This window comes from Canis aureus, chromosome 20, assembly GCF_053574225.1.
Source record: "Canis aureus isolate CA01 chromosome 20, VMU_Caureus_v.1.0, whole genome shotgun sequence".
Classification (NCBI taxonomy): domain Eukaryota; kingdom Metazoa; phylum Chordata; class Mammalia; order Carnivora; family Canidae; genus Canis; species Canis aureus.
Window position 1 is genome coordinate 53,632,217 of NC_135630.1, and position 22,801 is coordinate 53,655,017.

General features: G+C 37.3%; 1 long non-coding RNA gene across 1 annotated transcript in view; it reads left to right on the forward strand.

Moving 5' to 3' along the window:
* Positions 1-5,366: 5,366 nt before the first annotated feature.
* The window catches only part of LOC144291814 (uncharacterized), a 243,694-nt gene continuing 226,259 nt past the window's right edge, over positions 5,367-22,801 (forward strand). Inside the window, exon 1 of the long non-coding RNA XR_013359362.1 lies at positions 5,367-5,675. This is a non-coding gene — a long non-coding RNA (uncharacterized LOC144291814). The remainder of the gene's footprint in view (positions 5,676-22,801) is intronic.

Consider the following 22,801-nt stretch of genomic DNA (forward strand, 5'->3'; position numbering starts at 1 on the left):
GTAACTATCATAAATAAATAAAAATTAAAAAAAAAAAAAAAAAAAACATTTTAGGCAGTTAGCAATTCTGAAATGGTGAGTAGTAAGGCGAGATTCCAGAGCAAGCATCTCTTGGGTGGCTAGAACAATAATGACAAAGAGGAGAGATGGCATTTCAGCTGGGATGCATGCAAGAGGATGTCCTTGCCTGGCCTGAGGACTGTGCATAAGGGGTAGTCAGCCCTGGGTGCTGCAAACCACATTCTCCATGAATGTATGTTCTGGGTAAGACCTAGATGTGGATAATCCAGTGTGTGGAATTCTTTGGAAAAACTATGAAAAAGAGAATGTAGGTGGAGAAATAAGAACACGTGGGAGAGGTGTAGGTCTCTAACAATTGGAAATCACTTATTAAATCATTCTTCAGTTCCATAAATATCCATTGAGCTTCTATTGAGGTCAATTCGTACTTTTTTCTAGAGGGTAAAGAAGGAACCAAAGAAGCAAGCTCTATGTCTCTCTGATGTTTGCATATAACAGGGAATACAAAGATGATAAATGGTTAGTGCATCAGGTTTTCTATGAAGAAAGATAAAGTAGAGCAAGAAGATAAGGAGGGAGAGGATGTTGATTTAGAAAAGATGTTTAAGGAATCCCCTTTTGAGGAGGTGGCAGTTATGCAGAGACACGGCTGAAGTGAGAGAGCAAATCAAATGAAGACTGTGGGAAGCCTGTTTCAGGCCACGGTAGTGGATGTTCAGATGTCTGAGGCAGGGCCTATGTGTATGTAGCTGAGGAATAACATGGGGCCAGTGAGGCTAGAGCGGAGTGAGGAACAGGGAGTGCTGTAGGAGGTGAGGCTCCAGGAGGCACTGGTGTCAGATTGTGCTGGATCTTGGAGGGTAAGGTAGGGATTCAAGAATTTATTTTAAGTGATATGGCCAGCTGCCTCACTTTTTGAGCATAGTACTGATGCCATCTGGTTTTATATTTTAAAGGATCCACCTGACTGTAAGTAGAACACAGATTCCAGTGGGCAACAAAGGAGAAAGACCAGTGAGGAAGCTGTTCAAATAGGCTACGTTAAAGCTGGTAATAGTTTATGCTATAAGGTTAAAATGGAGGTGGTTAGAGTGGTTGAATTTTGAATGTATTTTGAAGTTCAACCAAAGGGTTTTCCTGATGGGTTGTATTTGTGGGAGAAAGAAAGAAAAGAATCAAGGACAACTCCAAGAGTTGGGCTTGTGTGGCTATAAAAATGGAATCACCATTTATGAGGACAAGGAAATCTATAATAGACAGTCGTAAGCCAGAGATGCATGCTGTAATCTACACGGAAACCACTAAAGGGAAAGCTAGCAAATACAGAACTAACAAGCTATTAGAAGCTAAAATAAAATGATTAAAAAATAAATAAATAAATAAAATGATTAAAAATATTTGACTAATTAAAAAGAAAAATCAAGAAAAAAGTATAAAACCAGAGGATCAAATAGAAAACAAATACGGTGATGACAGACATAAACCCAAATATCAGTAATTATTTTTTTAAAAAGATTTATTTATTTATTTCAAAGAGAGAGAACGAAAGTGAGAGAGCACGAGCAAGCATGAGTGGGTGGGGCAGAAAGAGAGGGAGAGAGAAACCCAGACTCCATGCTCAGGGTTGAGGCTGCCACTGGCTCTCAGGACCTGAGTGGAAACCAAGAGACCGATGCTTGAACACCTGGGCCACTCAGGCGCCCCCAGTAATCCCTGTATGGTTAACAATATAAACTGAAAAGAAAACACTGCAATAGGAATAGATTGGAAAGAGTGAAAATTGGAATTCATTTTTGGATATGGGAAATGGAAATGGTTAGTTGACACCTGACTATTGAAGTCTGGAGCTCAAGAGACAGATCAAGACTGAATATGTCAATTTGAATTGCTAGAATTTTCGACAGAGTCCATTTTTCAAATTAAATAGTGACTTAATCAGCTACTTGAATACTTTGTGGACATATTTGGAAAGAGATGCAAATACGTTACTGATAATTGTATAAATAAGCTTGTAAGGTTTCTTTCCTTCTGGGATTCCATATACTATCAAAGAAGTATTTCACTGAGAGGGAATTCAGACCAGATGGTTGCTATAGTCCTTCCCAAATCTAAAGTTCTACCATTAGAAGATGAATCCAGGATCATTGCAGGAGAACCATTTAATTTCTCCACGATGAAATGTCCCTTGTTGTGTTTTATCTAAATCATGTGAAACAACTATGAAGGCTACTAGCTCTTAAACTTCTTTTAAGGAGTTCAAAGTCGCCCTGAGACTCACTCATTTACCTTGATAAATGCCATTGGGTAATCACTGGCACAATCTATTTTGCTAAAATTTTATTTTGTTAAAAATTAGAGATTTGGGTGTAATTGATACTGGGAGATTCAGATTTATTTTTTTATTATGCCTTTTCACTACTTTTCAAAATGTATAATTAAACATAAAATCTAAAAAAATGCTTTTCTACTCTGCAGTTGTTTTTTATTAGCCTATACATAATTATTATGTCAACAGTTAGAATTACTATAGCTCTTGATTTGGGGCTCATATTCAACAGATGGTTTTTTTCAAATAGATTTAGGTATTAGTTATACTAATGTTTAGGTATTAGTTATATTAGTATAATATTTGGAACTTAAATCCACAGGTTTATAGTTTGCTGCTAAATGTTACCTTCTTTGGCAATTCTATGGTTATAGAGATCTGTTTGCATATTGACTCTGTATTCCAAAATATTAGCTCTCCTCCAAGATTTATGTTATCATAAAATGAATACACTTCCTTCTGCATCTCCTAATCTAAGGCATTCACCAAAACTTTGAGAAGTGAAACCACAGAAGCCCATGAATACAGTATCAAATATACTTTTTCTCAGCTTGATAATTATGAAAAGCCTATATTTACATTTCATCAGAGACGAATTTAACATAAGTTAATTGCATTATATTTTCTACATGACACCAATAAGGGCAATTTTAGAGAATCGAGAGAGGTAAAGAGAGAGAGAAAACACCACACATAATGGAGGCTCTCCTTCCCTTCATTCTGCTCAAGTGATGTTTGTCTTGTGATTGCAGTTCTCATTGGATTCCAAGTGTCCATAAAGTTCTGAGTTTGATCATTTTGTCAAGCTGAGTGTGATTCTAGTTTTTAAAGATTTTTAGGGATATTCAATATGGTTTGTAAACCTGAGCCAACTACTTCATATAATGCTCAATCACAGAAAAAAATGATTAGTTCCATAGCTGCAGGAAAGACTGACTGTGTTGTTCTTGCCGAGAAAGACATATCAAAAAACAATTTCAAAGACAATTTTGACCACACGGTATTATAATCCTACAAATAAAACGTGAAACCTTCAACAAGATACAACTCCCCTTAACTGCACCACGATTGAACTCTAATCTCCATGTTATCACTCAAGATATGATGTATAATTTCCGATGGGAATAAAGATGAATTATTCTTTTGCTTTTCCCTAATCTCCTAAACAAGAAACATTTCTGTAAAATGAAGTTAGGCTATTGAAATGTTACTTATTACCTATGGATGTTTGCTAACTTCTAGCTGAACTTCCCCCTTTTTTTTTTTTTTGATGTTATCACTAATTACGTTTTCTCACACATTTAGCTTTTGATATTTTCTGGACTTTAAAAAAAATTAGGTAGATTCACACACATTCAGTTTTTCTGGCATGAACACAAAGGGCAATATTAGATAGTCAGTGGAAAGTTAGTTTCCTCACCCTGCAAAATACTTTGCACTGGCTTTTTAATCTCTGCTCACACAGTTCTTTTTCATGTACCACATTTCATACTGCCTACGATGCCCAGCAAAGATTCATCACTCTCATCAAATTTTCTCTGAACAATATGTCCTAGGCTAAAACTTTCCTGTCTTAATATATTCATCACTTCTAAAACAATCATTCACTGTTTCAAAATGTTGTCTTGTAATCATTTATATATCACCAACATTTGTAAAAATGTGCTTTGAACATTTACTCTAAATCAGGTGTCACCTTAGGTGTTATGAACACGGAAGTAGCCAATACACTCCCTTACAGTCTAATCTACTTGTAAAGATAGCACATTTAAGTATGTGTCCGCAATCAAGTAGGATATGGTTTAAGAGAAAGAAGTCCTAGATGCCATAAGAGCATGTGAATGGCTCCCTTCCCTGGTTGCACGTTGGATTCACCCAAGGATTTAAAACAAACAACAACAATATTTATGCGTGTGGTCTGATTTACCTAGTGTAGGATAAACTTGAGGCATTAGTAGTTTTAAAGTTCCCTAGGTAATTCCAATGTATAGCCAGGATTGAGAAGCACAAGTCCCCCCTTTCACTGAATGCCTGCTGAGGATCCTTACTTTAGAGATATGGACCCACGTCCCTCTGGCTAAACATCAGCACCTCACTGGGTCTTCAACTTTTCACAAAGAATGGTAATGAAGAATTTTGAAAAAAAAAAATGGGTTTGCTTTTAACATCCATTTTTGTGGTCCCAGTAGTAAACCAGATAACTGCAGATTCTCTGTGATGCAGCTGCCAGGAATAGCAGCAACCTCTGGAATTCCTTATCTATAACTCATTTAATAAATTGAATAACAGGCATCAGTGATCTTCATCGTCATAGAAAGTGAACAGCATCCATTTTATTTCCTTCACCAGCCCCTTTCTGTGTGTTGCCTTTGCCTTTATGCTTTATCCCCAGCTTTTCTTTAATTTTAAGGATTGTTTTCTGGGCCCAGGCACTTTAATTTTTTTTTTAAGCAAAAAGGAGCAAATTCCATATCTACTATGGATTAAAAAAGACAAATGATCTTACTAGCTAACCACATCTACTTTTATCAAAGAAAGAGATAGAGAGATAGAGAGAATTAATTATTTTAAGTCAGGCTAAATAAAATATTATTTAAGGTATACAGGTAATTGAAGAAATCAGGTTTTCTCTTCATCCACTATATATCTAGATAATTGCCTCATTCCACCCCTTCTTCATCACCCTATCCCCTTCTTTTGCTGCACAAACCACCTGGCTTTCCTTTTTGTGATATTTACTTTTTCTTTAACTAGGTACCCTTCAAAAGTTAAAGAGAAAGAGAGAGAAAGGGACTATCCAGTCTGCATCACTACTTAAAACTATTAGAAGATAGCAATTCACTAGTTGGGACGATGCAATTCAAAACACCAAAAAGATAACAGGTTTTGAGAAATTGGCATATGTTAGTGATTATGCAATCATTCATTTCCCACAGATTTCTTTTTATAGGAAACTTTGGAAAATCCCAAAAGAACTGACCGAGTCATTCAAACCACAACAGGTTTCTTTCAACATCAAAACCATGGGTAGGAGTGGGCGAGGAATCTTTTTCTTTATTTTCTCTCTTTTCTTTTCTTTCTTTTTTTCTTTTATTTTCCTTTTCATTTCCTGTCCTTTCCTGTCCTTTTTGTCTTTCTTTTTTAAGCATGGACAGCCTGGTCCGAGTGTGCAAAGCTGTGGCTTCCCCTCCTGTGGATGCCTTCTGAACAGCAGATCTGACTTCCTCCTCAAACCAAGGCATCCTGAAAACATCCAAGCAGAGGAAGCATTTTTTCACCATGACATGGGAAAGGGCCATAGAGATCCAAATGGAAACGGACATTTCATGTGAGTGACTATTTCTACCCCAGCTTGGCTTCTTGCCTAATTCAACAGACACTTAGGTGGCTGAAGAGGGAAATTTTTGTTAAAGTGAATCCAGCTCTGAGTTGGACACGGAGCCTTTTGACTGGTGGCTGAGTTCCTTGTGCTCGCTGGCAAAATTCACAAATTTTTCTTTTGGTTGTTGTTGTTGGGTTTTGAAAATACTTCATTTCCTGGCAATAGTTTTCTTTCTTTAGTAGATAAAGGGAAAGATCTTTTCCATCTACAACATATAACACTCCTATCATCTTAGAAACTGTTTTCTCAACCAGGCAGGATCCCCTGAAGACTCACTCTCGCTCTCCATGGCCTCTTGACAGCTGGCTTATAACCAAGTGATCTCAGAAAAGTCCTCCCTTCCCCTGATTGTGTATGTCAGCGGGAGTCTGTTTGCTGTCATCAGAAGGTTCATCTTACATGTATGACCACGGGGGCTCTGTGTGTGTGTGTGTGTGTGTGTGTGTGTGTAAGGGGTGGGCACAGAGCCCAGTTTTAAGCTTTCAAGAATACTCAAAAACTGTGATTGAGAAAATTAGAGATTAAGATGGCACTCCTTCCCCTATTGCTCCCCAGGAAGCAGCACAAAATCTCTTGTTATGGGCCACCTATCATATTGATACAATACACACTAGTGTGTAAGCCAATAATAGACAATCTTCTACAGTGGTGGCAGAGTGAATTGACACAACCTTTCTGGGTAGCATGGTAGCAGTCCAAGCCAAAAGCTTTAAAAATCATATATCTGTACTTAGGAACGGATCTTAAGGAAGTATTCATGAGTGTACACTAAGATTTGTTAGCTAGGATTTTGACTGCAAAAGAAAAAATGAAAGCAAATGTCCAACATTTGGGAAATGGTTAATCAGCTGTGATATGTTCATCTAACGGAAGATTCTATGGTTGTATTCTTAAAAAATATACGAAGATAATGAGGTAAGGTCTTTGACATCATGTGAAGTGGTGGAAAAATAAGAATAAAGAACTGACTCCATTTAATGACAGCTTTGTATAAATATGTATGCATCACTGCATAAGTAAATGACTAATAGGAAATACACCAAAAGTTGTAGCAGTGATATTCTCTGTAGCTTGGCATTCCAGCCAGATGGATGGATGGATGGATGGATGGATGGATAATTAGGTAGATACAGGTAAAACTGTTTTTGTAGGATGAAAAATGCACTTTGTTAGACACAGAAGAAGGAAAATGTTTACCTAATTTGTAAGTGATAGAAATTATGAAAATATCCATATCAAAGTAAAAAAAACCTGTATTTCTTAAGTGTACCCATCACAGAAATGGAAATAGGTTAACACAAATAAGAAATTCAAGATAGAGGGCTAAGCAACCACCTAGTTCCTCTCTCTGTTTTCCCAGGAGAGAAACAAGAAGCACAGTGATGTGATACCTCCTCTTATCAAGGTCACAGTAACTTTGTGATCAAGCTAGAACAAGTCTTAGCCCTTAGCTCATTCCAGAATGCAACAGATGGCATTTTATTGTTAATGCTCTTCTTTCTTTCTTTCTTTTTTTTTTTTTTAATGCTCTTCTTTATTTGTTTACATGTAGGTCATTGATTTTGATGAAGTTTGGGTTATGTGGTTGGCATATTTACCTCCCAAATGGTCACCTGTTTCTTGATACTGTGGGTGGTTTGACATTCTAAATTGGAAAAGGTAGTCGCAGTATTAATCATAGCCTTACATGTTGTGTAGACAATGTCTGCTAAGTGTTGGTATGAAGCAAGAGCTTCTGTCTTTGAATCTGTTGCCATTTATGCATCTGACTTTTAACGTGGATGGCTTTGAATTTGAGACTAACCAAATATGCAAGGGAAATAAACTAAAGTAAGGGATTTCCATCCAGTAACACAAAGTTCTTATAGTAAGGTATTTTTCTTTTCTGCACTAAGTACAGCTTCAATAAATAGTTGTTGGCCAAAACAATAAACACACAATATCTTCAGAAACATTTTCCCAATGACATGGAATTACATGTAGTCAGAATTGGCAGTACTATTTAAAAAATTCACATTAAGTCTTTTCTTAAATAGTATGACAAAATAAGACTTCTCAAAGTACAAGAGTGGCTTCATTTTGGTTTAAACACCTCCCTTTCTCAATGTGTAGATCTTAGGTTGCAAATATTAACTGTGAAAACATCACATAATACCTACCTGGCATTATAACTTTCTTACAATTCAGGCAGCGAGTATTTATAATTTCTAAGCAGAGGTATTTAAGTTAATGAGTTCTGAATAATATTTATTAACTATATTTTAATGACCCATTTTTTTATTGAAAACATTAAAATCTTTTAGAAATCACTTTATAAATGCGATTTTAATTCTTTTACTGTATTCATAGCCCACTGTTTTTGCAGGAAAAGAAATTAAATGATTCAGGTTTAAAGAAACAAATTACTGTGCTAATCTTCAGGTATTTCTCTTCCTGATATGACCACTCACGTCTAATTGTGGCAGCACAGGCCCCATTGAGGGGCTGGTTCCGCTGGTGCTCCACTGAGTTATTTGTCAGGGACTTGAGATTTGGTGTAAGAAGCACATTGACCTCCAGCTCTTTCTAAGACAGACTGGCCCCTCTAAAATAATTCATAGAGTTGGTCTAATGAAAAGATTGGTGAGTCCACCAGGTAGAAGGACTTTAAATGTAACACAGGAGCTTTTAGTAGTATTTAGACTGATGTTCAGGATTCTTAGAACTAGCCATTCAGTTGTCTATGTCATGGACCATTGAAAAGCCCAGAGCAGGGTTGCTGGAAGTGGCCTGCAGTGGTAAGGTGCTTGGTTTGACCATGGAAGTCTTTTAACAAATTGGACAGTATTACATAAAAGCCAGGTGTCCAACTTCGTTTGATAAATTGCATGATCTGGTGACCCTGGGTTCTCCTCCTCTCATGGCACTGATTGGTGTGTATTGGGTAGAGGCACCTGGCTGTTTAGACGAGGTGGTTGCCCTTCACTGGCTGTGCTCACACTCTGACCTAACCTGCTTTACTCAGACATTCATGCGTTTCCAGCTTCGTCAGTATGGACATTTGATTTCTTTGACCCTTGTCAAAGGACTAAAGCATTGTTGTTGCTGCCTTCTGCCCCAGGTATATTTTGGAACTTGACTCAACATTTTACCCCATATTGCATTGGAAAGTATGCTGACATTTCAGTAGGTATTTATCTTTTATAACCTTTTATGTGTAAATTATAGGCTCTCTTTATTCATTTTATATCTTTCTTTTATTTTTAAGGAAATAATACAAGGCTTCCCAACCAACTTTTCTGGGCTACTGAAGACTTTGCTTTTCTCCCCCTTCTCCGAATTCTTAGAATACATTTTGCCTCTCTAAAAATTTGATTCTTAAGATTGGCACTATAATATTGCTCTGGAATTCAATCCAAGTCAAAGTTAGACATTTTTCCCCACGAAGGGCAAGGATAATGCCTTTTACTAATATTACATATAATACTAATATTTTTTTACCAATATTACTACTAATAAACTACTGCAAATTTACTCATACTCCTAATATTACCGAACCTAGCAGAGTGCTGAGTGCACAGCAGATCTGCAAGTGTACTCGTGGATTGAATCAGTATTTCCACTTCTTTACTATTTAACCTAAAACGTTAATTTCCTTCAGTATGAAAATTATTTATTGAACCATAGCATATCAGCCATAATATATAGTAAATCAAATAACTCTTTCATGTATTTAGGAAGAAAGAACTTCTAACAAATGCATCATACAAAAACAGAAGTTCCTTCCCTGAATTTCTATTGCCTGATACATTTCTTCTTGCCACTGCTGAGCCAATGTTTTCCTCTTTTAATTTCTCTATTAACTTTAATTAGGCTCATGAGTTTGCTGGCCAGGTGGGTTTTCCCTAAATACTCACAACTCCATTTTCCAGGCTAACAGTAGAATTAAGTTAAGCTGCAGATTTGTGGCTGAATCTAACATTATAAGCTATGGAAGTTTCCAAAGCCACCACAACTCATTTTATCCGCTGAGGATTTCGGCAGGCAGCACTTTTAATAAGCCAGGCTCGACATTTTTCAAGGAATACTTTGGGATCCATTTTTGAAAGCAATATTGCTTATGATTCCACAGCTGGAAGATTTCCGAGGAAATAATGTTTTGTCCTCTTGAACACATACTTGGTCCATACGGCGTACAGAACATAATAACTCTAAGCAACCGGTTCTCAGTTTTGCTAACACATATCTCTAATATGCAATTTTCCAATGGCATTGCAGTAGGCACGTGACAGGAGAAGAGTAGGATTAGTTCCAGTTCACTCTTTTATTTTACCTCTCTTGATTTTGTCTTTTAGGAAACATAAGTTGCCTACATTATTTGTGTATTTTAGTGCATCAACATAGATTTCATTTGTAATTTTCTTACTAAAACTCTTGAAAAAAGGAACAGAACAGAGCTGAAAATCTTCCTGCGATCATACAGGGCATTAGATCGTCTCAGGTACTGGCTGCTGGTTTAATAAAAGGATAGGATTTCCATTTACTCCAGGCAGGCTTAATGTATTGTTCTCGGAGTGAGACAGTCAGAATGAGTCAGGAGCCAAAGAATACACTTTATAGACACAAATAATCGTAAATTCAGAATGTCACCTTTAGGCAGAGGCATTTTTATTATTGTTAGTGGAGCTGCTGAGTAGGTTTGATGTTTTATTCTCTTGAGGACTCAATGTTCCCGAGTCCTGGAGCCCTGTCTTTATCAGGCTCGCAAGGAGGGAGCCCAGCCAAACTTGCTTCCTATACTTCTCTATGATTGATAGCAGATGGCATGCTTTAAAATAAACCTATCCATTAGCAGTCCTCAGTGTTTTTACTCAAGGCATTTACAACTGTCTCAAGCAGAAAACACATTCACTCCATGAGCTAGTTACAGTCCACGACAGCTGTACAGGTGCAAATCTCTCATTAACTCTTAAATAGTAGTGAAATCAACAATGGCTTTTTCTCTTACTCTGTTTGAGGGAGTATACTTCAAAGCTGCTGTGGAATTACTCTCCTCCACAGCAGAGCTTCAAAGGATGGAGTTTTATTAAAACTGAGTAATCTTATGCAATGATACGCTGGCCCAAAGAATGTATATAGATCATGTGGTGGATGTTATCCTTTTAAAATTCGTTTCTATGCGCACAGATTTAGTGGTAAATTACAGTCTCATAGGAGTGTTTGTGATGAGGCAGAAAAGAAAAAAAGTACTCACAAGAGTCCTTGGCAGCACCGAGGCCCCTGATTACAGGCACCTCTAGGGGATGAGTAGTCTCCTCTCCCCTTACCATCCCCCTCCCTGGGTACAAAGGGAGTGTTCACATGAGTTTTTACCATATGATGAGTTAATGGTTTGTTTTTAGGCAGTTGATTGAATTTCATTACCTATCGGTAGTTGAAGCATTTTAATCAATCAATTAATTAATTAATTAGGAAGGGGAGGGGCAGAGGGAGAGAGAATCCTGAAGCACCACTGAGCACAGAGCCCAATGAATGTGGGGCTTCATCCCAGGACCCAAAGATCCTGGCCTAAGCCAAAATCAAGAGTTGGCTGCCTAGCCTACTGAGCCACGAGGTGCGCCCCAAGCAAAGTCATCTTTAAGTTAATCTGTTACCCAGTACTGATCACAGGTGAGAAGGTTCATTTGTGCTCAAGGGAAGAAAAAAAAAGCTTTGTGGTTTAAGAGACTATTAGTATTAATATTGGCAAACGCCTAACAGAACTTCCCTTGTGCCAAGTATTGGTCTATAATCTTGCCAAAAATAACTTGTTAAATCTTATCAACAACTCTTGAGAAAACTATCAATATCCCTAATTTTACATCTAAGGAAAGTTACTGTGCTATGTATGTGTTTGTTATAGTTAACAATAAGACCCTAGACAGAGTACTCCCTGGAAGGAGGACCTGAAAGAGGATGGATTTTAAGGCCACAGTGCCTGGGTTCAAGTGCTTGCTTCAGCCCTTATTGTCTGTATGACTGTAGGCATGTCCTTTTGATGGTCCCCGTGTGTTTGCTCACTTCTGACTTTATAGCCCTACTGTAGGCTAATAATTGTTCCTTTCTGATATGGTCCTTGTGATGATTGAATGGATTAGTGTATGGATAATACTTAGAAGAGTGCCTCAGACTTAGTAAATGCCATGAAAGTTTTAGCTATGACCTTGCAATCCTCATCATTATGAAACATATTAGACTGACCTTAAGCCCTTAATGTAAATTAGTCTTCTCTGATTACCTTCTATGTCTAAGACTCTGTGTTTTGAAATATTTTAATGTTTAAACAAAATAATTTGTTTTTATTTCACATTTTATTAATAAACACATGCACAGTTGCCAATCAGAGACTCTGATCAGCATGAGGTAATAAGAGTTTTCATATGAAATTGATAAGATTTTACCCCAAAGCAAAGTAATTTGACACTCTAGCTTTAGCAGCCTTATTATTGGTGAGTGTGTTATTCCCTTGGGCCTTCTGAAATAATGAGACTGGTTGATGGAGCCCCTCATTACAACCTTCCATGGGTCCCAATGGGCCCATGCTGCCATGATAGGTAAATCTGAGCCAAAATATCTCTTCAGTGGGCGGTTGGAGAGGCAAAGCAGTAACAGTCATAAAGTATGCTCTATGCCTATCCTATCCCCTGCTATAGTTTCTATAGTTTCTAAAGGGGTGCCTGGGTTAAAGGATTTTTCACAGGAAGGCCCACATACCAGAGACTTGCCATTAACTTTCCAATGATCACCTAATACAGATAGTTTGGAGAAATATGCTGAAAAAAATCCAAGTGGGCCTAAGGCACTTCCATTACAAGCCATCTTCATGGAGTCTGTGTGTTTTCTCATCAGGAGCCTTTTGTAGAAACATTTGCTTTCTTGTCTTTGCAAGTGCACTCAAGTTTTAGAATAAGTACTATACACAGGTGAAAAAAAAAAAAAAAACAAATGATGCAGGGAAATTTAAGTGATGAATAACACCTATTAGTGCTAGGTTATTTTATGTTGGTATAGATATTAGATATCCTATTATTACAATTGTAATAATGATTTGGTTACCCATAACATTTCATTCGGATTTCTGAAAAGTAATTCTATATTGGGTGTGGTTACAGAAGGTAAATGCTGGGCCAATGGATATTCCATACTTCTTGCTGTAAGCTTCAAGGGAATGTGGCTAGTAATTTGAGATTACTCAAGGGTACCTTGGTGTGCATTTTAGAGGAAGTTGGTATATTAATGGTTCCTCTACACTTCATTACTAGTTTTAGTATCACACTGAATGGGATTAAGTCAGTTAGATTTATAAACTCTCTACACAGACAGAAAGAAAAAAAAAGGAAAAAGGAATGGGGCCTAGGAAAATCAGTACATTTATTGGACTAAATGTCCTAGAGAGAGAAAGTAAGTTTTAGTAAGAAGGTTTTTTTTTTTTTTTTTTTCCCAGAAAGGTACATATTAATTAGGGACTTGAAAAAATAAGAGTATAAATATTAAGATTTTAATGGTAGAAAAAACTAAGATTATATTATTGAAGAAGTGTAACTATGTATGAGTTATATCTTCTGTAGAATTCTAAATAATCAGTATTTATAATGCAATGGAAGAAAGGAAAGGTGGGAACTTGACATCAGTGTCGAGTTATTCAATAAAGAATAACAACCTAACATCTGTCTGCCTTTCAGCCAATTATTGCAGCTCTTTGTTCTTAAATGTAAGTTGCCTATGCCTCAGTTTCCTCAACTCTAAGTTAAGAGGGTCGGACGGGATCAGAAAATCAAACAAATGGCAGGTGGGTTTGGATTCCCCACTCCCATGGCCATGACAGGCAGCAATAATTGATTACAGACTGTTCCCGCTGAGCCTCATGGCCTTTGAATTCTCAATGCAGTGACCTGAGCAGCCGTTCTGTGGTCCTCTTTACTCAAAGTGAACTGAAATGAGACTCATTAGGTATCTCTGTTAGCCCCTTGATGGTCCGTAAAATGCAAAACTTCTGGATTAATGGTTTCCCACCTTGAGGCATTGTCTAGGTTTAAATGGGCAGATGTGTTACATGGAGAAATAGTTAAAATAATTCATATTTTGGTGGATGTGGTATAAATGCTGATGTTTTAGTACTACCTTCCATGGCTCAATTCCTGTGAGGAATGCTTCCTTTTAGAGAAATCTTGATATCCTTTCACACTGGTTCATTTATTTATTGTTATGGTTTTAAAACTGCTGAACCTATTGTTTTCTTTTTGTTGCTCACTGGGCCCCTTTTTCAATATAACCTTAAAGTACTTCCTGCTAGTTTATACCCAGTCTACATTCTTCTACACTGATCCAAAAATTATGTTCCCAATGTTTTCTTTTATAGCTCTTTATCCTTGAGCCCCCCCCCCCATTTTCTGTGTATTCTTTTGAAGACTGTTCCACTTTGTTCAAAATTTGAAATTTCCGAGTAGTGTATATCTGTCTCTTTCTCTCTCTGAACTCTGTTCAATTGGAATGTGTTAGACATTGAGGTTCATTCCCAACTATGGGTCACAATTGACTTTCTCTGCATCGTTAGTTATGTGTCAGAATAGACAGCAGTTATCTAGAGCTTTCCAACGTGAATGGCAGTATTTATAAAATCAGGAAATTATCTTTAGCTTATGAAACTTCTTTAAGTATGTAACTTACTTTATTATCTAAAATAATAGTAGTTTTTAAAGAATATATTGAGTTTAACACCATTCCTTGTAATAATTCTTCTTTTTAATATACTTTCAGATGAAGGAAACAAACCGCTCCAGTTCAGAATTTTATTACTATTATATCTTTGAGTAGCTCTTTACATTTTGTAGAGTACTTTGTTGTTTCCATTTCTGGTTATTTTCAAGAAAATCTGGTCTTTTGGATATAATTATGGGTTAGGACTTAGGAGACAGATTTTAGCCCTTCCCTGTCTCTGTCACTATGATTTAGATTACAATGACCAGTGACTCTATTTTTCCACAATCCAGTTTTCATCTCTGTAAAATGGGTACATTATTGCTAATTTTGTTTGTGCATGTGCCAAAAAAGAAACATTTTCTTAGACTATTTGCCTTCAGCTCTTCAAGAGGAGAAAGCCATAAGTAGCAAAGTACTACTACTATGCAAAGTACTACTTACTGTGTCATCTCAGACTTCATTTCCCACCCTTACGTTCCCTTCCTAACAAAGAAATAATTAAATTGTCCCTGAGATAGAAGAATGGTTGGATGGTAGCCAAGGATTTGGGTTGCATCCCCAGTAGTGTTTGACATTTGTGTTAATCAGTTGACTTTCTTGTAACCTAAAGTTGAGTTTGTATATTCAGCACAATGAAACAGATTTTTAAAATATTGAATGTTCAGCAAATTAACAGTTATAAGCCTTCATACCCAAAGCCAACAAAATAGTGTTACACAATTAAAATTAAACTGAATTTACATTGACAGTAAATAAATATATACTTTAAGTTGAGGAAAATGTGAGCAAATATATTAGCGAAAATTAACATGTAGTGCTTTAAATAATATTCTAATTGTTTACAAAACTAATTTTTCTATTGTTCTCAGCAAGGCAATCAGGGCATTAATCAGCAGAGGTTTGACAAAAACCAGGTCAAAGACTTGCTGGTATAATTTTTTTCTTTGAGAAATCTTGTGACTATTCCCAGCAAGATAAGCCAAAGACACACACACACACACACACACACACACACACACACACACACACACCTTTATAACAAAGAAAATAGCATATCAGTTTATATGGAACTTTTATTTTCAAAGGATCCCAGAATGCTTACAAACGGTTACTCAAACCATATACAGGAACCACTGAAGCACAGCCTTATTTTGGGGCCAGAAGAGGAGCTGAAATGTCAGTTGAAGAGGATGTTCTTGTTCTGGAAGGGGTGTGGCTTGCGTGACCTAATACGAGTTTTCTGGCTCTAATTTCTGTAGTGCTGTGTGGGTGGATTCCTCTGCTTTGGAGCTGCTTCTATTTTGTGAGGCTGTATTGCTTCAGAAGGTAGGAAGTCAAGCATCCAGTAGTGGAAAGAGGAGACATGGGGAATTGATTGTGTTCCTGTCACCAAGTGGCAGGAAGTGGCTATAGTCACAGGTTGCTGGGCTCCCTGCCCCTGGGGTAGAAAAACTGTCCCAGGTGTTAATTGAACCAGGTTATTTGAGTTGCCAAAAGAAAAACTCACCTCCTGTGGGAATTTTTAAGGAAGAAATATAATCATAAGTTCAAGTGACTCACATATAGAATCATAGACTGTTGGAATAGGATGGATATTAGTGATTATGTAGTCAAAAATCTTTATTTTATCTTTGAGAAAACTAGGACCCAAATAGGAACACTCTTCAGAATATTTATTCTTTCATTTCTTTAATACACTTTTATTAAGTGCCAATTATGTGCCAGGCATTAAGCTAGGCTTTGGAACATAAAGGAAGGTAATACAAAACAACAGCACCTGATATTTATTGGGACCACACTACAGGTTAGTTACCATGTGCTTTATGCGTATTAACTCATTTATTCCTCATAACAAGCCTGTGAAGTAGGAGCTGTAATTTTCCCCATTTACAAGTAAGGAAGAGAGTATAACTTGCAAAAAAGATTCAGCTAACAATTGGCAGAGCAGGGATTTAAGCTAGATATGATGGTTTTAGAGCCTATGCTCTTCACCCCAACACCATGCCACTGTTTAAGACACCAGCTAAACAAAGAGACAACACAGTAACTGATTCTTATTAGAGCTACAAAGCAAATGAGCAGAATTCTGAAAAAGGCTTAATGAGCCCCATTAGCCACAGTGGTCAGGGAGGAGGGTGGGAGTATTCCAAGGAACCAGCCATCAGAAGAGCTTTGTCCAGAAAAGAACAAGTGCAAAGACTTCCCCAAACAGAATGGGGAAAATCTAATGGGATCCCAAACTTTCTTCTTCTAAAGTTCTCTGGTTTAATTCTATTCTTGAAACTACAAAAAGTAGATTGAATCCCTCTATCATGTACATTTTTGGTGGAATAAGTGAGGCTCTTTTTCTTGAGGAGTGCTATATAAACAATCAACTGCTGATTTTAGAAACAGAGCTTTGCCTTTTAATAAAGGCCTTTGTAGAAACTAGGTTTGTCCTTAACCTCTGCTCCTTTTATTTTGTTGTTTCTATCACCTCACTTACTGCTCCTACCTTTATAATAATCACAAGTTCTAAAAATGACCTCCATTGATCCTTGGCACTTTGCTTATTTTTTTATTTTTAAATATTTTATTTATTTATTTATTTATTTGAGAGAGAGAGAGAGAGAGTGCACAAGCGGGGGGAGTGGAAGGCAGAGGGAGAAACAGGCTCCCTGCTGAGCAAGAAGCCTGACATGGGGCTTGCTCTCAGGACCCTGAGATCATGACCTGAGCCAAAGGCAGATGCTTAACCAACTGAGCTACCCAGGCATGCCTGATCCTTGGCACTTTAATGGGAAAAAACCTAAAATGTATTTAGTGTTTACTATGTATCAAGCTTCAGGGGAAGACCCTCGTATATTTTATTTCATTTAAACCTCACACTTCAATAAGTTGTATCATTGAATAAATTAACACATTGAAGGTCAGGGAGATAAAAGTTGCCTGAGACCACTTTACTGGTTAATAGAGAGCCCTGAAATTTTTTTAATTGTTTGCATGATTCCAAAAAATGTTCAACTCTTTTATTTCCATAACTCTCTCTGTTAATTTGCTGGATATTCTGATGTTTACAAAGTTTGTTTTCTTGTTATGTTGTGCTATTCAACTTAACATTACTCCACGTGACAAGAAAGTCAACTGATTAATGTCAAACACCACTGGAGATGCAACCCAAGTCTTTGGTTACCATCGAGGCACTCCTCTGTCTCAAGAACAATTTCATTATTTCTTTGTAGAGCCTTATTTATGACAGGAGCTTCCTAGGACAGCATAGGAACCCTCATTAGGGTTAGGGCCTCCTTTTTTGTTGTTGTTACATCTACATCTCTGATCTCAGGATGGGTCTTGTAATTCTTAGCATTTTATAAGCCAGTCATGACATAGTTTTCATTGTTTGTTATGAATGTGTTTGGTCATACATAATCATATTATATTACATCAGTTGAGTTATATATGGATTGTTACAACTACATATGTTGAGTTTAATTGCTTCTTATGTTTTTTTATTGAAGTATAATTGACATACAACATCATATTAGTTTCAGGTGTATATCATACTGATTTGATATTTTTATACACTACAAAATGGTCACCATGATAAGTCTAATTACCATCTGTCACCATTCAAAGTTATTGCAATATTGTTGACTCTCTTCCTTACACTGTACATTATATCCCGGTGACTTATTTATTTTATAACTGGAAGTTTGTAACCTCTTAATCCCTTTTTTTCTATTTCATCCATTCCCCTGTAATTGCTTTCTGAAATGTTTTCCTGATTATTATCTCAAAACTTGCTGTTAACTCCTTGTGATCAGATCAAAAAACATAAAATCAGAATTTGCAGAATAATTTCAAGTGATTTGGGAGAAATATTAGAGACAATAGTATAACACTCTTCAAGAAATGTTTCAGCATCAGTATTCTGCTAGCATGTGTCATGCTACTGTGTTAAAAAATTCTGTGCATCATGTCATTTAATTAGCATTACTTTTATTTTCTTAATCACACATAAAATAATCATCAGTGTTAAAGTCCATGATGTCATAGAGTCAATAAAATATGACGAACAAGATGACCAAATTCACATAGAAAGTAACTGGTAGTGCCCATAATCATAAAATTTGTAAAGGGTCCATACTCCAGACTCTTGTCTGCCAAACTATCCCACCTTTTAGTAGAACAGTGAGATATTTTTTTTTCTGTTCCACATATCAAAGATGGGCCAACTTATTATATGCATTGAAAATTAAAATGTATCATGCATTATGCCTCGAAAGTACCATATAACTTAGAATATGACATAATAAAAATACATATCTTATCAATGTTGATTATAATCTTTGCATAAGGTGGAATACTTTCAAATACTAACATGGGATTGATCTCCTACAGTTAGCCTTCAAGGACAAGTATTGAGATGGCATCCATTCAAGAACACACACTGTGTTCATTCTTCCTTCTAGGTTTCCTTCATATTGTACTTCTTCTTCCTATTGTATGGGACTGGTAGTCTAATAATGTAAGGATACTGGGGCTTGGCATATAAAAAGGTCCTGAAAAACTCCATTGTCTCAGGATAAGAAAGAAGAAGAACAAAACAAAACTACTTAAAGAAGAGTTTAAGAAGTATCTTCTTAAAGATGGCGGAGTATCCTTGAAATTAAATATTTCTCTGTACAAGTTGACATTTAAAATGTGTGACTTAAGAGAGATAAGAAGAAAATTGTGAGAAACATAACCTTAAATATTTTGGATCACATTTTCGTGAATTATGCAGCATTTGGCACAAAGTTTAGGAAACAGAAACACTCTGGGGTAATGAAGAGTGTTTGTATTCACTTCATGTGAACATACATGCACAGTCACACAGTGTGTTTGGGGCATGATGCACTTGATAGGTAGAATGTGTCTACGGCAAAATTATTTTTTTATGTAACAGTTCCATTCCTGGGACTGAATGTTGGCTCTTTAAAATTTGTCTTTATGGATACTTCTAGGCTGAACTTACGGCACATAGTTGTTGGATAGCACAAATGTTGTTTTAATTCTTCATGGCCAGTCAAATGTCCTCTGAGAAGTCACCCTGGAGCCATTCTTAGAGATGGCATGTTGTAGACGGGATGGAACAAAGCAGTAAAAGAAATAAAATGAAACTATGTTATCATTGGCTACCCTTTAAACATATTAAAAACTCTCAGAAGAGATAATCTACAGTAGGGAATAGTGCTGTGTTGGCTCTGGGTGTACAGGATGACCTAATGGGTCTTTTCCATCTCTAATTCCTGTGATATTGCAGATCTAAGAGATGGAGCCAGTAATTGTTTACAACATAACAGATTTCTGCCTCCCCAAACCCCTCCTCCTCTTTTTCCCCCACTGTCCCTGGAGTTCAACAGAGAATCTCTTAAAATAAACAAAAACTGTGAGAAACTAAGAGAAGTCAGGGACTGGCCCACTTTTCTGTGGCAGAGTATGGAAAGTATGAAGTGCTGATCTGACTGTACGGACTGGAAAGCACAGGGGCCTGAGCCATTTACACTACAGGCAGTAGTTAAAAAAGGAAGAAAAAAAAACCAACTTGAAAAAATGGGTGTAACCCTGGGCTTTGATACAACTGGCCTTTCAGCCCCCACTTGAGATTTGAACATCCCCAAGGGAAGCTGTGGTTTGGAATAAGATCGTGCATTTAATTTCACTCAGAGAACTTATTGGACTTGGCACCAAAAGAAAGAATTTGCAGTATATTTTTTGTCATGATTAGTGGCCCCCTCACCACAACATTTGATTATTTTGGAAAGGGAAAAGTTAAATCCTTGTAAAGTTGTGATTTACAATTTGCGAGCATCCAGGTAGGGAGCATGACTTTTGCCAGCTTGATCATGGGATCCACATTTTATTCTAGCTCATTGATGTGAGAAAACAAAACAGTTCTGTGGGGGGAAATAGACTTGGAAATATATCCCTTGATTATCCTGGGAGATTTTCTCTCTACACTACATCTTCCCTCCGTCACGTTGATTTTGGTCTCGGCTGGAACTTGTAGCAAGAAACTGGCATGTGGCTGGTTTACTTTTCATTGCTAATCTGTAGTAGCTGGTATTTTTATCATTTGATTTCTTTGCCATCACAGTTATGCAAATCTTGAGGCAAAGGAGTTAAAAGGAGCTTCTAATTTTATACCTGAAAATAACTTTCCCTGGACATTTTTTTTTCCCTCAAGCTTTATAATTAAGATGGGAGATCTCATGGATATTTTGATACAGACTAAAATATGCCCAGATAGCCAAAGAGAAAGGGACTGACCAACTGGGTAGGCTGATGAATATTTTCCTGGTAGATGCATGACTTTCCCCACCACTGTGATGCTTTATCCTCTGCCATTAAGAATGCTGTTTGCAGAAGTAACATTCCTTTGAACACTCAGCTTTCTGAAATGGTGTCCTGCCGCAAGGACTGAAGGAGGGTAAGTTCGAGCATCGGTGCTGAGTAAGAGCCAAGCAAATTAGATTCTGTGCTGGTGTCCAACAGTTAGTCAGGTCTTGAGGAAAATCTAAGTGGAATTAATACCAATTACATGTCACCTCTTTTACTACGTTTGCATTTTGGGGTCTCTTTCTAGTTGGATTTGTGCTTGCGGGAAAACAGTCTGTAATGGTCAGGCAAAGAGTTCTCACCATGATTGCTAAGTGAAAGCTATTTGCTGAATAATGTCAATGTAGCAATGTTAGTGGTATTGTTGGCAGAGGGAAAACACTTTTTTTTCCCTCTCATTCTGGACTTGGACGGGAGATCAAGATAAATACAAGAATTTCATTGGTATTTGGGAAGTATTCCATTTGGTATTCTTGTCCCAAGTTGGGCATGGTGGTTAAGGGAGTAGATGGGCAAGGGCAATGAGCCTGGGTTCCAGTCCTCGCTGGCTGTGTGACCTTGGGCAAACTGTCTATCATCTCTAAGTCTGTTTTCTCGTCTGTACAATGGAGCAAGTAAAAGTAATTCGGTTGTTGCAGGGATGGGAAGGTGAATATAAACATATCATTAATGTTGTACGATGATTGGCACATAATAAGAATTCAATAAGTGTCAGTTATTATGGCTGTTTGATGTTGACCTCACGAGCAGGATAGTTCCTGGTTGTGTCTCTTGGCAAATGTAGATTCCGTTTCCCTGTGGAAGTAAGATACACAATCTGCTTCCTCTTTCTACTCTCACTGACTTCATGACAGGGAGTCAATAAGAGTTTGCCTATTTTGACCCCACCTTTGGAAAGCTATTATGAAATTTGAATCAAAAGCCAATTCATTCTGTATTAATGAGGCCTCTTTCAATGGACTCTGATAGGAAACCAACTCCATCTTTTTCTTATATTCTCTCACATTTCTAGGAAGTCTGATCTGTAGGTTCCCCTTATCTCCTCTTCCCTCCACTTCCTTTTTAGTCTCTCCCTTCCTTCTCCAGCATTTACTCTCTTCTGTGATGGGTTCATTTTGGGCAGGTTGTCTGGGCATGATGGCAAGTGTGCCCTCCAGCAAACGTGATTCTCACGCTGAAGGCTGGATGTTCTCCCAAATATCTCTAATGGATATACACTTACCAGTTACCACTTGTAGCCCATTTTTCTCTCCATATTCTCTTTTTTATATGTGACAATTTTGTAATGCCCTTGCCTAAAATAACGCAACCCTCCTCTACACCATAAACACATTCACCCCTTTCGAAAGAGATACAAACCCATATCTCACTTTGTTACTGCATCCCAAATGCAAGTTCAGGGTCTTTGATGGATGCGTGTTTGCCTTCGGTCTGATGCGGATGTGGCAATTTCATAAGCTACTCGCCAGATGCTGCATGGCATTTTCATTTACCACCTTCATGGACAGTGGAGGAGGAATGAGGGGATAAATTCATTAAGATTATCATTTAGAAAAGGGGAGAAGGATAAACAACTTGTAGTGGCCAAGAGTTTGGGGCATAAAGCTCACTCTGTTGGACTAGAGTAGCAGGATCTCTTCCTTCTGGTTGTGGAAAGTGTTCCACAGTCACCAATCTGGCTGCTCTGAGATATGCTTCCTGCCCATTGTCTTTCATAACCTTGTCTGAGAGAGCAAAGGGTCTCCTGCTGTGACAAAGTGACTTTAAGCGACTCCTGTCATCCTGACATGGTATCAGTGCCCTGGGGAATGACTTGGGAATGAACCACTCCCCACCTCTATGTGTCAGTCTTTGAGTTTCTTTGATGAACATCTTTAAAACTTTAGGAGGCCTCCTATCTGTTTTACTTTAAGAGTTCTACATAGTATTGATTCTAAGATGTACTTTCTTTTTCACCTTTTAACATTCTGAAATGTTCCTAAAGCCAGTGAACG